This window comes from Triticum aestivum, chromosome 6D (assembly GCF_018294505.1).
Source record: "Triticum aestivum cultivar Chinese Spring chromosome 6D, IWGSC CS RefSeq v2.1, whole genome shotgun sequence".
NCBI classification, from domain to species: Eukaryota; Viridiplantae; Streptophyta; class Magnoliopsida; order Poales; family Poaceae; genus Triticum; species Triticum aestivum.
The window spans coordinates 173,804,169-173,820,503 of record NC_057811.1 but is presented as its reverse complement, the minus strand read 5'-3'; positions in this window follow the sequence as shown (position 1 = coordinate 173,820,503).

Sequence of the window (16,335 nt, the reverse complement as noted above, 5' to 3'; positions counted from 1 at the left end):
CGACGTCCGGCTGCAGGCAACCCGGCCCCCCGTGGCACGGTCACCGACCGGTTGGGCCCACGCGCCATCAACGACACCGATGCTCGCCACCGCCTCGACCGACTCGCCCTCTCCCAGGAGCTGGAGGAGACCGGCCCTGTCGGACCGGCGTGCTTCGGGCCGTGCATCCGGGGCGAACCCTTCACCAAAGGGTTTACGCTCCCCCGCGACACCCCCAAGTACAATGGCACCGTGAAGCCGGAGGACTGACTCACCGACTACACCACCGCCATCGGCATCGCCGGTGGTAACCACAGCCTCGCCGTACGTTACGCGCCTCTCATGCTCCAGGGGTCGGCCCGCACCTGGTTGAACAGCCTGCCAGCCGGCAGCATCAACACGTGGGTCGACTTCAAGCAGGCCTTTGTGCGCAACTTCACCGGCACCTACAAGCGACTTGGCCGCCCCAGTCAGCTCGCCATGTGCGTGCAGGGGCCGACGGAAACCGGTCGCGAGTACCTCGCACGCTGGACCGAGCTCCGGAACAGCTGCGAGGGCGTCCACGAAGTCCAAGCAATCCAGTACTTCGTCAACGGGTGACGAGACGGCACCCTCCTCAAGCACAAGCTCTTGCGCTCCAAGCCGGCCACCATGGCCGCGCTCATGGTGACGGCGGACAAGTACGCCAACACCGACTCCGCCATGAAGATCCAGGTGGCACTGGATGAAGCCGGCAAGGCCAAGCCGGTGCCGCCTCCGAAGCCGGCCGGCGAGGGAAGCCGGCAGCAGCACAACCAACAGAACAACAAGCGCAAGGCCGATCAACCGGCTCATCGCGACGACAACCGGCTCGTTGCGGCCGCCGAGCAGGCGCCCGCAACCGACCCGACCGCGCCTCAAACCGGCCCGGGGACTGCTCCGACCAACCCGACCGCGCCTCAACTCGGCCCGGGGACTGCTCCGACCAACCCGGCCGCGCCTCAACTCGGCTCGGGGACTGCTCCGACCGACCCAACCGCGCCTCAACCCGGCCGAGGGACTGCTCCGACCAACCCGGTGAAGGAAATATGCCCTAGAGGCAATAATAAAGTTATTATTTATTTCCTTATTTCATGATAAATGTTTATTATTCATGCTAGAATTGTATTAACCGGAAACATAATACTTGTGTGAATACATGGACAAACAGAGTGTCACTAGTATGCCTCTACTTGACTAGCTCGTTGATCAAAGATGGTTATGTTCCCTAACCATAGACATGAGTTGTCATTTGATTAACGGGATCACATCATTAGGAGAATGATGTGATTGACTTGACCCATTCCGTTAGCTTAGCACTTGATCGTTTAGTATTCTGCTATTGCTTTCTTCATGACTTATACATGTTCCTATGACTATGAGATTATGCAACTCCCGTTTACCGGAGGAACACTTTGTGTGCTACCAAACGTCACAACGTAACTGGGTGATTATAAAGGTGCTCTACAGGTGTCTCCGAAGGTACTTGTTGGGTTGGCATATTTCGAGATTAGGATTTGTCACTCCGATTGTCGAAGAGGTATCTCTGGGCCCTCTCGGTAATGCACATCACTATAAGCCTTGCAAGCATTGTGACTAATGAGTTAGTTGCGAGATGATGTATTACGGAACGAGTAAAGAGACTTGCCGGTAACGAGATTGAACTAGGTATTGAGATACCAACGATCGAATCTCGGGCAAGTAACATACCGATGACAAAGGGAACAACGTATGTTGTTATGCGGTTTGACCGATAAAGATCTTCGTAGAATATGTAGGAGCCAATATGAGCATCCAGGTTCCGCTATTGGTTATTGACCGGAGACGTGTCTCGGTCATGTCTACATAGTTCTCAAACCCGTAGGGTCTGCACGCTTAAAGTTAGATGACGATTTGTATTATGAGTTATGTGATTTGATGTACCGAAGGTAGTTCGGAGTCCTGGATGAGATCGGGGACATGACGAGGAGTCTCGAAATGGTCGAGACATAAAGATCGATATATTGGACGACTATATTCGGACATCGGAAAGGTTCCGAGTGATTCGGGTATTTTCGGAGTACCGGGGAGTTACGGGAATTCACCGGGAGAAGTATTGGGCCTTATTGGGCCATACGGGAATAGAGGAGAGAGGCCAAAAGGAAGGAGGCGCGCGCCCCCCTCTGGTCCGAATTGGACAAGGGGTGCAACCCCCTTTTCCTTCTCCCTCTCCCCCACTTTCCTTCTCTCCTACTCCGGAAAGGAAAGGGGAATCCTACTAGGACTTGGGAGTCCTAGTAGGACTCCCCACACTTGGCGCGCCCCCTCTAGGGCCGGCCTCTCCCTTGCTCCTTTATATACGGGGGCAGGGGGCACCCCATAGACAGCAATTGATCTCTTGATCTCTTAGCCATGTGCCGTGCCCCCCTCCACCATAATTCACCTCAATAATATCGTAGCGGTGCTTAGGCGAAGCCCTGCGTCGGCAGAACATCATCATTGTCACCAGGCCGTCATGCTGACGGAACTCTCCCTCAAAGCTCGGCTGGATCGGAGTTCGAGGGATGTCATCGAGCTGAACGTGTGCTGAACTCGGAGGTGCCGTACGTTCGGTACTTGGTCGGTCGGATCGTGAAGACGTACGACTACATCAACCGTGTTGTGCTAACGCTTCCGCTTTCGGTCTACGAGGGTACGTGGACAACACTCTCCCCTCTCGTTGCTATGCATCACCATGATCTTGCGTGTGGGTAGGAATTTTTTTGAAATTACTACGTTCCCCAACAGTAGCATCCAAGCCAGGTTTTATGCGCGGATGTTATATGCACATGTAGAACACAAGTGAGTTGTGGGCGATATAAGTCATACTGCTTACCAGCATGTCATACTTTGGTTCGGCGGTATTGTTGGATGAAGCGGCCTGGACCGACATTACACGTACGCTTACGCGAGACTGGTTCTATCGACGTGCTTTGCACACAGGTGGCTGGCGGGTGTCAGTTTCTCCAACTTTAATTGAACCGAGTGTGGCTACGCCCGGTCCTTGAGAAGATTAAAACAACACTAACTTGACGAACTATCGTTGTGGTTTTGATGCGTAGGTAAGAACGGTTCTTGCTCAGCCCGTAGCAGCCACGTAAAACTTGCAACAACAAAGTAGAGGACGTCTAACTTGTTTTTGCAGGGCATGTTGTGATGTGATATGGTCAAGATGTGATGAGATATAAGTTGTTGTATAAGATGATCATGTTTTGTTGAAGTTATCGGCAACTGGCAGAAGCCTTATGGTTGTCTCTTTATTGCATAAGATGCAAGCGCCAAATAATTGCTTTACTTTATCGCTATGCGATAGCAATAGTTGCAAGAGCAATAGTTGGCGAGATGACCATGTGACGACACATTGATATAGATCAAGATGATGGAGATCATGGTGTCATGCCAATGACGATGGAAATCATGATGATGCTTTGGAGATGGAGATCAAAGGCACAAGATGATGATGGCCATATCATGTCACATATTTTGATTGCATGTGATGTTTATCTTTTATACATCTTATTTTGCTTAGTTCGACGGTAGCTTTATAAGATGATCCCTCACTAAATTTCAAGGTATAAGTGTTCTCCCTGAGTATGCACCGTTGCGAAAGTTCTTCGTGCTGAGACACCACGTGATGATCGGGTGTGATAAGCTCTACGTTCAAATACAACGGGTGCAAAACAGTTGCACACGCGGAATAGTCAGGTTAAACTTGACGAGCCTAGCATATGCAGATATGGCCTCGGAACACCGAGACCGAAAGGTCGAGCGTGAATCATATAGTAGATATGATCAACATAGTGATGTTCACCATTGAAACTACTCCATCTCACGTGATGATCGGACATGGTTTAGTTGATATGGATCACGTGATCACTTAGAGGATTAGAGGGATGTCTATCTAAGTGGGAGTTCTTAAGTAATATGATTAATTGAACTTTATTTTATCATGAACTTAGTCTTGGTAGTATTAGCATATGTATGTTGTAGATCAGTAGCTCGCGATGTTGCTCCCCGTTTAATTTTTATATGTTCCTAGAGAAAACTAAGTTGAAAGATGTTAGTAGCAATGATGCGGATTGGATTCGTGATCTGAGGATTATCCTCATTGCTGCACAGAAGAATTATGTCCTTGATGCACCGCTAGGTGACAGACCTATTCCAGGAGCAGATGCAGACGTTATGAACGTTTTGACAAAAGCTCGGTATGATGACTACTTGATAGTTAAGTGCACCATGCTTTACGGCTTAGAACCGGGACTTCAAATTTTTTTGAACGCCACGGAGCATATAAGATGTTCCAAGAGTTGAAATTGGTATTTCATACTCATGCCCGTGTCGAGAGGTATGAGACCTCTCACAGTACTTTGCCTACAAGATGGAGGAGAATAGCTCAACTAGTGAGCATGTGCTCAGATTGTCTGGGTTCTACAATTGCTTGAATCAAGTGGGAGTTAATCTTCCAGATAAGATAGTAATTGACAGAATTCTCTATTCACTATCACCAAGTTATTAGAACTTCGTGATGAACTATAATATGCAAGGGATGACGAAAGTAATTCCCGAGCTCTTCGCGATGCTGAAATCGACGAAGGTAGAAATCAAGAAAGAGCATCAAGTGTTGATGGTTAACAAGACCACTAGTTTCAAGTAAACGGACAAAGGCAAGGGAACTTCAAGAAGAACGGAAAGCAAGTTGCTGATCAAGTGAGAAAGCCCAAGTCTGGACCTAAGCCTAAAACTGAGTGCTTCTGCTGCAAAGGGACTGGTCACTGGAAGCGGAATTGCCCCAAGTATTTGGTGGATAAGAAGGATGGCAAAGTGAACAAAGATATATTTGATATACATGTTATTGCATCTGTATTTGGAGCTGGGCATGCATCCATTGATTCTAGCACTTGGAGCTTTGAACGCTGGAAAGAGAAATACAATCTCCGCCCTATTTGATGTGTACTTTACTAGTGTTCATAGCAACCCCTCGATATTTGATACTGGTTCAGTTGCTAAGAGTAGTAACTCGAAATGGGAGTTGCAGAATGAACAGAGACTAGTTAAGGGTGAAGTGACGATGTGTATTGGAAGTGGTTCCAAGATTGATATGATCATCATCGCACACTCCCTATACTTTCGGGATTAGTGTTGAACCTAAAATAAATGTTATTTAGTGTTTGTGTTGAGCATGAATATGATTGGATCATGTTTATTGCAATACAGTTATTCATGTAAGCTAGAGAATAATTGTTGTTCTGTTTGCATGAATAAAACCTTCTATGGTCATACACCCAATGAAAATGGTTTGTTGGATCTCGATCGTGGTGATACACATTTTCATACTATTGAAGCCAAAAGATGCAAAGTTAATAATGATAGTGCAACTTATTTGTGGCACTGCCGTTTAGGTCATATTGGTGTAAAGCACATGAAGAAACTCCATGCTAATGGACTTTTGGAATCACTTGATTATGAATCACTTGATGCTTGTGAACCATGCCTCATGGGCAAGATGACTAAGACTCCGTTCTCCGGAACAATGGAGCGAGCAACAGATTTGTTGGAAATCATACATACTCATGTATGTGGTCCGATGAATATTGAGGCTCGCGGCGGGTATCATTATTTTCTGACCTTCACAGATGATTTGAGCAGATATGGGTATATCTACTTGATGAAACACAAGTCTGAAACATTTGAAAAGTTCAAAGAATTTCAGAGTGAAGTGGAGAATCATCGTAACAAAAATAAAAGTTTCTACGATATGATCACAGAGGTAAAATATTTGAGTTACGAGTTTGGCCTTCAGTTAAAACAATGTGAAATAGTTTCACTACACACGCCACCTGGAACACCACAGTGTAATGGTGTGTCCGAACATCGTAACCGTACTTTATTAGATATGGTGCGATTTATGATGTCTCTTACCGATCTACCACTATCGTTTTGGGGTTATGCATTAGAGACAGCTACGTTCACGTTAAATAGGGCACCATCTAAATCCGTTGAGACGACACCGTATGAACTATGGTTTGGCAAGAAACCTAAGCTGTCATTTCTTAAAGTTTGGGGTTGCGATGCTTATGTGAAAAAGTTTCATCCTGATAAGCTCAAACCCAAATCAGAGAAATGTGTCTTCATAGAATACCCAAAGGAGACTATTGGGTACACCTTCTATCACAGATCCGAAGGCAAGATATTTGTTGTTGAGAATGGATCCTTTCTAGAGAAGTAGCTTCTCTCAAAAGAAGTGAGTGGGAGGAAAGTAGAACTTGATGAGGTAATTGTACCTTCTCTCGAATTGAAAAGTAGCTCATCACTGAAATTAGTTTCAGTGATGCCTACACGAATTAGTGAGGAAGTTAATGATGATGATCATGAAACTTCAGATCAAGTTTCTACCGAACCTCGTAGGTCAACCAGAGTAAGATCCGCACCAGAGTGGTACGGTAATCCTGTTCTGGAAGTCATGTTACTAGACCATGACGAACCTGCGAACTATGAGGAAGCGGTGATGAGCCCAGATTCCGCGAAATGGTTTGAGGCCATGAAATCTGAGATAGGATCCATGTATGAGAACAAAGTGTGGACTTTGGTTGACTTGCACGATGATCGACAAGCCATAGAAAATAAATGGATCTTCAAGAGGAAGACGGTCGCTGATAGTAGTGTTACTATCTACAAAGCTAGACTTGTCGAAAATGGTTTTGACAAAGTTCAAGGTGTTGACTGCGATGAGATTTTCTCACTCGTAGCGATGCTTAAGTCTGTCCGAATCATGTTAGCAAATTGCCACATTTTATGAAATCTGGCAAATGGATGTCAAAACTACATTCCTTAATGGATTTCTTAAAGAAGAGTTGTATATGATGCAACCAGAAGGTTTTGTCGATCCTAAATGTGCTAACAAAATGTGCAAGCTCCAGCGATCCATCTATGGACTGGTGCAAGCATCTCGGAGTTGGAATATACGCTTTGATGAGTTGATCAAAGCATATAGTTTATACAGACTTGCGGTAAAGCCTGTATTTAAAAGAAAGTGAGTGGGAGCACTACAACATTTCTGATAAATATATGTGGATGACATATTGTTGATCAGAAATAATGTAGAATTTTCTGGAAAGCATAAAGGAGTATTTGAAAGGAGTTTTTCAAAGAAAGACCTCGGTGAAGCTGCTTACATATTGAGCATCAAGATCTATAGAGATATATCAAAATGCTTGATAAGTTTTTCAATGATTACATACCTTGACAAGATTTTGAAGTAGTTCAAAATGGAACAGTCAAAGAACGAGTTCTTGCCTGTATTACAAGGTGTGAAATTGAGTAAGACTCAAAACCCGACCACGACAGAAGATAGAAAGAGAATGAAATTCATTCCCTATGCCTCAGCCATAGGTTCTATAAAGTATGCATGCCGTATACTAGATCTATTGTATACCCTACACTGTTTTGGTAAAGGGAGTACAATAGTGATCTAGGAGTAGATCACTGGACATTGGTCAAAATTATCCTTAGAAGACTAAGGAAATATTTCTCAATTATGGAGGTGATAAAGAGTTCGTCGTAAAAAGTTACGTCGATGCAAGCTTTGACACCGATCTGGATGACTCTGAGTCTCGATCTGGATACATATTGAAAGTGGGAGCAATTAGCTAGAGTAGCTCCATGCAGAGTATTGTAGACATAGAATATTTGCAAAATATATACGGCTCTGAATGTGGCAGACCCATCGACTAAACTTCTCTCACAAGCAAAACATGATCACACCTTAGTACTCTTTGGGTGTTAATCACGTAGCGATGTGAACTAGATTATTGACTCTAGTAAACCCTTTTGGTGTTGATCACATGATGATGTGAACTATGGGTGTTAATCACATGATGATGTGAACTATTGATGTTAAATCACATGGCGATGTGATCTAGATTATTGACTCTAGTGCCAGTGGGAGACTGAAGGAAATATGCCCTAGAGGCAATAATAAAGTTATTATTTATTTCCTTATTTCCTTATTTCATGATAAATGTTTATTATTCATGCTAGAATTGTATTAACCGGAAACATAATACTTGCGTGAATACATAGACAAACAGAGTGTCACTAGTATGCCTCTACTTGACTAGCTCGTTGATCAAAGATGGTTATGTTTCCTAGCCATAGACATGAGTTGTCATTTGATTAACGGGATCACATCATTAGGAGAATGATGTGATTGACTTGACCCATTCCGTTAGCTTAGCACTTTAGTATTCTGCTATTGCTTTCTTCATGACTTATACATGTTCCTATGACTATGAGATTATGCAACTCCCGTTTACCGGAGGAACACTTTGTGTGCTACCAAACGTCACAACGTAACTGGGTGATTATAAAGGTGCTCTACAGGTGTCTCCGAAGGTACTTGTTGGGTTGGCATATTTCGAGACTAGGATTTGTCACTCCGATTGTCGGAGAGGTATCTCTGGGCCCTCTCGGTAATGCACATCACTATAAGCCTTGCAAGCATTGTGACTAATGAGTTAGTTGCGAGATGATGTATTATGGAACGAGATTGAACTAGGTATTGAGATACCGACGATCGAATCTCGGGCAAGTAACATACCGATGACAAAGGGAACAACGTATGTTGTTATGCGGTTTGACCGATAAAGATCTTCGTAGAATATGTAGGAGCCAATATGAGCATCCAGGTTCCGCTATTGGTTATTGACCGGAGACGTGTCTCGGTCATGTCTACATTGTTCTCGAACCCGTAGGGTCTGCACGCTTAAAGTTAGATGACGATTTGTATTATGAGTTATGTGATTTGATGTACCGAAGGTAGTTCGGAGTCCTGGATGAGATCGGGGACATGACGAGGAGTCTCGAAATGGTCGAGACGTAAAGATCGATATATTGGACGACTATATTCGGACATCGGAAAGGTTCCGAGTGATTCGGGTATTTTCGGAGTACCGGGGAGTTACGGGAATTCACCGGGAGAAGTATTGGGCCTTATTGGGCCATACGGGAATAGAGGAGAGAGGCCAAAAGGAAGGAGGCGCGCGCCCCCCCTCTGGTCCGAATTGGACAAGGGGTGCAACCCCCTTTTCCTTCTCCCTCTCCCCCTCTTTCCTTCTCTCCTACTCCGAAAAGGAAAGGGGAATCCTACTAGGACTTGTAGGACTCCCCACACTTGGCGCCCCCCTCTAGGGCCGGCCTCTCCCTTGCTCCTTTATATACGGGGGCAGGGGCACCCCATAGACAACAATTGATCTCTTGATCTCTTAGCCGTGTGCGGTGCCCCCCTCCACCATAATCCACCTCAATAATATCATAGCGGTGCTTAAGCGAAGCCCTGCATCGGTAGAACATCATCATTGTCTCCACGCCGTCGTGCTGACGGAACTCTCCCTCAAAGCTCGGCTGGATCGGAGTTCGAGGGATGTCATCGAGCTGAACGTGTGCTGAACTCGGAGGTGCCGTACGTTTGGTACTTGATCGGTCGGATCGTGAAGACGTACGACTACATCAACCGTGTTGTGCTAACGCTTCCGCTTTCGGTCTACGAGGGTACGTGGACAACACTCTCCCCTCTCGTTGCTGTGCATCACCATGATCTTGCGTGTGGGTAGGAATTTTTTTGAAATTACTACGTTCCCCAACACCCGGTCGCGCCTCAACTCGGCCCGGGGACTGCTTCGACCAACCCGGCCGCGCCTCAACTCGGCCCGGGGACTGCTCCAGCCATCCCGACCACACCCCAACCCGGCCCTGGGGCTGCTGAACCCAGCTCAGGCGCTCTCACCCCGGAACCCGTCGTGATGGCCGTCCTCGCCGGGGTCACGGCACTATCCTGGGCCCTACCCATCTCGGAGTTCCTGGAAAACGGGGTCCTTCCCGTGGACGAGACCGAAGCTCGGCAAGTGCAGCGACGAGTGTCCGCCTACAACATCATCAACAACGAGCTCGTCAAGCGCAGCTCCACCAGCGTGTTCCAACGCTGCGTCGAGCAGGACAAGGGCATTGAGATCCTCCTCGACATACACCAGGGCGAGTGTGGGCACCACGCTGCCTCGCGATCCCTGGTGGCCAAGGCTTTCCGCCATGGTTTCTACTGGCCCACGGCCCTCGAAGACGCAGAATCACTCATCCTCAGGTGTGAGGGATGCCATTGCTTCAGCAAGCGCAGCCACCAGCCGGCCTCAGCACTCCGGACCATCCCGATTGCCCGGCCCTTCGCGGTCTGGGGACTCGACATGGTGGGACCCTTCAAGACCGCTTGAGGCGGCATGAAGCATCTGCTGGTGGCGGTGGACAAGTTCACCAAGTGGATCGAGGCAAGGCCGATCAAGAAGCTGGACGGTCCAACGGCGGTCCGATTTATCAAGGACATCGCAGTGCGCTACGGCATGCCGAACAGCATCATCACGGACAATGGCACCAACTTCGCCAAGGGCGCACTCGCGCAGTACTGCTCTGTTTCTGGCATCCGCCTCGACCTGGCTTCCGTGGCACATCCACAGTCCAACGGCCAGGTCGAGCGGGCCAACGGCCTCATCCTATCCGGCATCAAACCGCGACTCGTCGAGCCGCTCATCCGTTCGCCCGGCAGTTGGCTTGACGAGTTGCTGGCCGTCCTCTGGAGTCTCCGCACCACGCCAAATAGGTCGACCAGGTTCACCCCATTCTTCCTCGTCTACGGAGCACAAGCCGTCATCCCGACCGACGTCGAGTTCGACTTGCCGCACATCATGATGTACACGGAAGCCGAAGCAAAGGAAGCCCGCGAAGATGGCGGCGACCTACTCGAAGAAGCACGTCTCCTAGCGCTCAGTCGCTCAGCCATTTACCAGCAAGGTCTGAGGCATTACCACAGCAAGAAGATCAAGCCCCTCGCTTTTCGAGAGGGAGACCTCGTCCTCCGACTCGTCCAAGAGCAGACTGGCCAACACAAGCTGTCCTCTCCATGGGAGGGACCCTTCATCGTCAGCAAGACCTTATGCGACCGCAACGCATACTACCTCATCGATGCCTGCAAGACAAACAGGCGCAAGAGGGACACCGCTGGCGAAGAAACAATCCGGCCATGGAATGCAGAGCTCCTCCGCGCGTTTTATAGTTAGCTGAGTGCACGTATGTATCACTGCCTTTTGTAACCATCTGAAACTACGAGGTCCCCGAATGACGCCCGGGGGCTGCCCCTTTTGCGACCAAGCTATTGTGTCTCCCACATTTGTGCACTACTTTACTCTTAAGCCAAACCCGGCCACCGGGTCGACTCGCTCAACCCGGGGGCTCGGGGGCTGGCTGGCTTGGCAACCCGTCGTTCTTTCCTTAGCGATTCTCAAACGCGTTGGTTCGCCATAAGCCTCTCGCTTCGCCCTAAGCCACAGATCCGGCTTTGGCTGTCGGCCGGCAAGCAGACAAGTCCAAAAGCACCAGCGCGCCACGAACACTAAGTCAAGGACCGCCGGGTCGCCCAACCCGGCCCCGCCACTTTAAATTATCACACGACCGACTGCTCACCAACCCGGCCCCACCGGATCGCCGCCAGCCGACCGAGTGGGTGTTTCGTTCGCGCTCAACATTTTGAAAGACTAAGTATTGAACGCTTCACCCGAAGGCCGAACCCCTTGTCACGGACTAGAGCCTTGGCTGTCAGACTCGCGGGGGGGAAACCCAAAGGGGGAGAGTTACAAGAAAACGGCTCTAAAAACGAGAAGCAAGAGCGCACACATCCACAAAAGTTTCCGCATATCACCGGATCGCTTGACCCGACCTCACCACTTTAAGTCGCCGCACGACTGGCTGCCCGCCAACCCAGCCCCGCCGGATTGCCGCCAGCCGGCCCAATGAGTGTTTTGCCCGCGCTCAGCGTTTCGAAAGCACAAGTACTACACGTCCCTCTCAAAGCCGAACCCCTTGTCACGGACCAGAGCCTTGGCCGCCAGACTCGCGGGGGTGAAGCCTAAAGGGGGAAGGTTGCAAGAAAACAGCTCCAAAAAACGAGAAGCAAAGGCGCAAACAGTCACGCAGCTCATACATCATAAATTTAAACAGGCCCAAGTCTAGAGTTCATTACACCCAGTCAAACCCCCAGTGGGTGGGTGGCCCTGCTACCTAACAGAAATTCTTCATAAAGTTGAAAAATCAGGCATTGCCTCCGCCAGAGTGCGTAGCCCCCGGGTCCATAGAAGTGCCGGCATCCTCCTCCCCGGCGTCCGCGTCGCGGTAGACATCCGTCTCCTCGGAGCTGCCTTCTGGGTTGTCCAGAAGAAGGCCGTAGTCGTCGGTAGGCACGACTCCACCATCCTCCGCCCGCTCCGGCTGGAACTCATCATGGAAGGCGAACCTGGCGATGTAGCTGGCTCAGGCGGCGATCCGTCCAGCTTCCGCCTGCAGCTGGCTCTCTGAGCCGGCCCGCTGGCCCATCAACGCTTCCAGCGCCAAGTCCGGATGCCACGACACCGCGAACCGGAGCACCATCTCGGCGCCGGCACAGGCGGCGGAAACCCGCCACTCGTGAAGACGGTCTGGGCCCACCTCCAATCACCGCGCCAGCCGCCTGAAGCTGGTTGGCGCGACTGCACCCGGCCAGAGCGCCGCCGTCATCACCGCGCCGGCCTCAGAGAGCTGCCCCATCTGCTCACTCAGAACCCGCAGACGGGCCTCGGCAGTGGTAACGATATCCGAGAAGGTCCAGGCCACCCTCGGGTCCGTCCCGGAGCCGACGATCCCTTGTGGGTCGCGCTGAAAGCGGACCACCTCCTCCGCTAGCTGGCGCGTCTCCGGAAAGGCCCCTGCCAGGAAGAAAAGCAATTCAGAAGAAAATTACGAAGGAAGAAGAGCCGGAGTCCCAACCCGGCAACAACAACACCAAAAGAAAGCACTTACTGGAGAAGGACTCTTCCAGGTGCTGCGCTTCGAGCAACGTATCGCGCCGCTCCCGGGCAATAGTGCGGTCACGCTCCTCCAGCGCCTTCTCCAGGTCGGCAACCTTGGCAAGGGCCGCCTTTAGCTCGGCGTCCTTGTCCTCGGCCGCCTTCATGGCCTCCTCGTGGAGCCGGGTCTCCCCCTGCCGGGACTCCTCCGCCGTGGCCACCAGCGCCTTCAGGCGCTCCACCTTGGCCTGGAGCTGCCCCCTGTCGTCGGCCAGCTTGCCGCGTTGCTGGTCTGCCTCGGCAAGGGCCTGCTGCGCCTCCATGACCTTGGGGGCCTCCGCCTTGAGGCGCTCCACCTCGGCCTCGAGGCGGCTCTTGTCGCCCACCAGCTGCTCCTGCAGCCGGCTGGCTTCGTCGAGCGCCTGCCGGGCTCCCGTCGCCTCCGCCTTCGCCTTCTCCGCCTCGGCCCCGAGCCGGGCGACGTCTGCGACAAGCTGGTCATAGTGAAAACTGGCCCGAATCAGCCAGGTCCTCCAAGACAGCACCTCGGCTGCAGAAGAAAAACTCAGCAACAAAGTACTATTTTAAGATTAGACCCAACTGCCACGCAGTTGGCCCGAATCTCGGGGGCTACACCAAGTGGGTGCGCTAGCGCGCCCCCACTAGAAAAGGGCATAAAGAAGAAGTACCTGCCGCAATGCGGAGCTCCTCCTCCTTGGCGGTAAGCTCTCCTTGAGACGCCGATGCGTCTCGAGGAGCCGGTTGAAGACGTTGACCCGGTAGGAGTCAAGTTGCTACAGAAGGAAACGATCAGCGCGAGACAGCAAGATAAGATTCGACCCAACTGCTACGCAATTGGCCCGAATCTCGGGGGCTACACCCAGTGGGTGCGCTGGCGCGCCCCCACAATGGAAAAAGGAATGAAAAGAAAAGTAGAGCGCAAACGGAGACCTACGAAGACGGCGCGCTCCAGCTCCTGCGTCGCCTCAACCTCGGCCTGGGCGAAGGCCTGGATCCGGTCCGTCCGCCCCCGCAGGCGGCGGGTCACGGCGGCCATGGCCGCCACCTCCTGGGTCGGAGGACCCAAGAAGACCTCGCCGGTCCTGCTCCGCGAAGGCCGCGGCTCGGTGACCCGGCGCCCTCCGGACCTGAGCACCAGGGCGTGCTCTCCGCCGGCCGCCTCCCCCGAAGCCGGCGCCTTCTCCGGCGCCCTCTCCGGCGCCAACGTCGGCTCAGTGGGCGGAGCAGCTTGAGGCTCCACCACCGGCGGCGCCTCGCTCACCGGCGCCCGGGATGCCTCCTCTGGCGCCGCCCGCGCCGCGTCCTCCAAGACGGCATCGCCGCCGCCCCATCGGCCCCCTCCCGCTCGACCACGTCGGTTCGCGGTGGGGTGTCATCCCCGACGACCACGACGCCGCGACAACGTGGGCGCGAGCCGGCGAGGAGGCGACGTGGTCCATCATATCCGCACGGCCGCCTTGGCCGTGCTCCATGTCCGACGCCGGCACGAAGATCGTCGTCGCCACCACCGTCCCCGCTAGCATCTCCGGCCATGTTGCCTCCTCGTCGGCTCGCGCCCACGCCGTAGCGGCGTTGACCCAGGCCTGGGTCGACGCCGCCTCCAGCTCTGCCTCGGCCCGGTTCCGGTCCCGCCAGGCCAGGCCCTCGGCATCGGCCGGGTCCAGACCGAGGTGCGGATCCACCGGTGCCTCCTCGTCCCGGTCCACGGTGCCGGATCGGCTCCTCCGGAACACGGCGCCCTCGGCGGACACGGCATCCGCCGTCGCCAACGCCAACGAGATCGGCGACCTGAAGCACAAGACAAAAAAGCAATTACGCCAAGTCGAGTGGAGCAGCTCAGCAACTCGGCTCGGACGAACGGCGCTTACCCCGGCACCACCCGCAACGGCGGGCCTTTCCGCCCTCTCCTGTGGAGCGCCGCGCCTCCTCTTGGCGGGACGCTGTCGCCACCCCCCGAGACGACCCGGCTCCGGCCGCGCCGCCGCCTCCTCCACCCGGCGCCGCTGCATCAATGACTTGCATCAGCATCCCCAAAGCCGTCCCACAACCGACAACTCAAGCAACACAAACAAGACTCACCTGCTCGGTGCCCCGCGCCCATGTCGGCGGCCGCCGCCTCCCCTCCACCATGGGCCTCGGGCTCCTCCGAGGCAACCCGCACCACCTGCGCCCGCGCCCGGTCGTAAGGATGCCGGATGGCGTTCAGAAGCACCTCGCGCGTCGCGTCGGGACAACGAGAAGATAAGCAGCAGTGAAGTACGCGGACCAGGGACTCACCAGCGGTGCCGGGTCGGAACGGCTGTACGGGGCCTTCCCGAACTCCTAGTTCACCCCCAAGTTGGCCTTGGAGATATCATTGACCCGACGCGCAACTTGGTCCGCCGCCAACCGTGTGTTCGCCATGCAGTTGGGATCTTGGAGGCCGGTCATCTGACCGATGAGATGGCTGCGCTGCTGCTGCGGCAGCACCCGCCGGGAGATAAAGGCGGCGATGAGGTCGGTGCCGGTGAGCCTCTCCCGCTCCTTCATCACCGACACCCGCTCACATAGGTTGAGCACCTCCTGCGATGGGCGCTTGGGGTAATACCCAGAGTTCTGCTTCCCCCACGGCGGCGAGTTGATGAACGACGGGAGGTTGATGCGGTCCTCGCCGAGGTTGCTGACGTAAAGAAAGAATTCTGCCATTTCTTGGCAGAATCCTCCAGCGGCACCTTCGGGAAGTCGGCGCCCGACCGCTTGGAGATGACGGCCGCCCCGCACTCGGACATCTCCCCGGGCCTCGGCCCCTGCTGCTTCAGGGAGAAGAAGCGCACCTAGAGGTCGATCGAAGGTTCGACCCCTAGGTACCCCTCGCACAGGGTGACGAAGCCGGACAACTGCGCGATCGCGCCGGCGCCAAGATGGTGGGGCTGGAGCCCGAAGAACTCCAGAAAGTCACGGAAGAAGCCGCTCGCGGGAAACCCAAACCCGCGCTTGAAGTGCGGCAGGAAGGCCACCCGCTCCGAGCCCTCGGGCCGAGGCTCCCGCTTGCCCTGCGGGAGGCGCACCTCGACCTCCTCCGCCCTCGGCAGTCGCCTGGTGTTGCGAAGGTAGGCGATGTCGTCGGGGGTGATGGTGGAACCCATCCACGATCCTGACGGCAGTGCCATCCACCCAAGTGCAAAAGAAGAAGGAGAAGAAAAAGGAAGAAGATGGCAAGAAAGCTCTGCTCAAGACAGCGGGTGTCGCAGCAGGCGGCGGTCGTCGGAAGCAGAGGAAGGATGAAGAGGCAGGGGAGCGCGAGCGTGAATGATCTCCGCCAACCCCTTTGCCCCCGATTTATAGGCCACGGTTTGAAACGTGGGGAAGTGGGATAGTTTGCGCTCGCCCTTTCCACTTCACCGCAATAAGTGCGCACGTACGCGCACAATAACTGCATCGAGAATGTCAATCGACCCGCGGA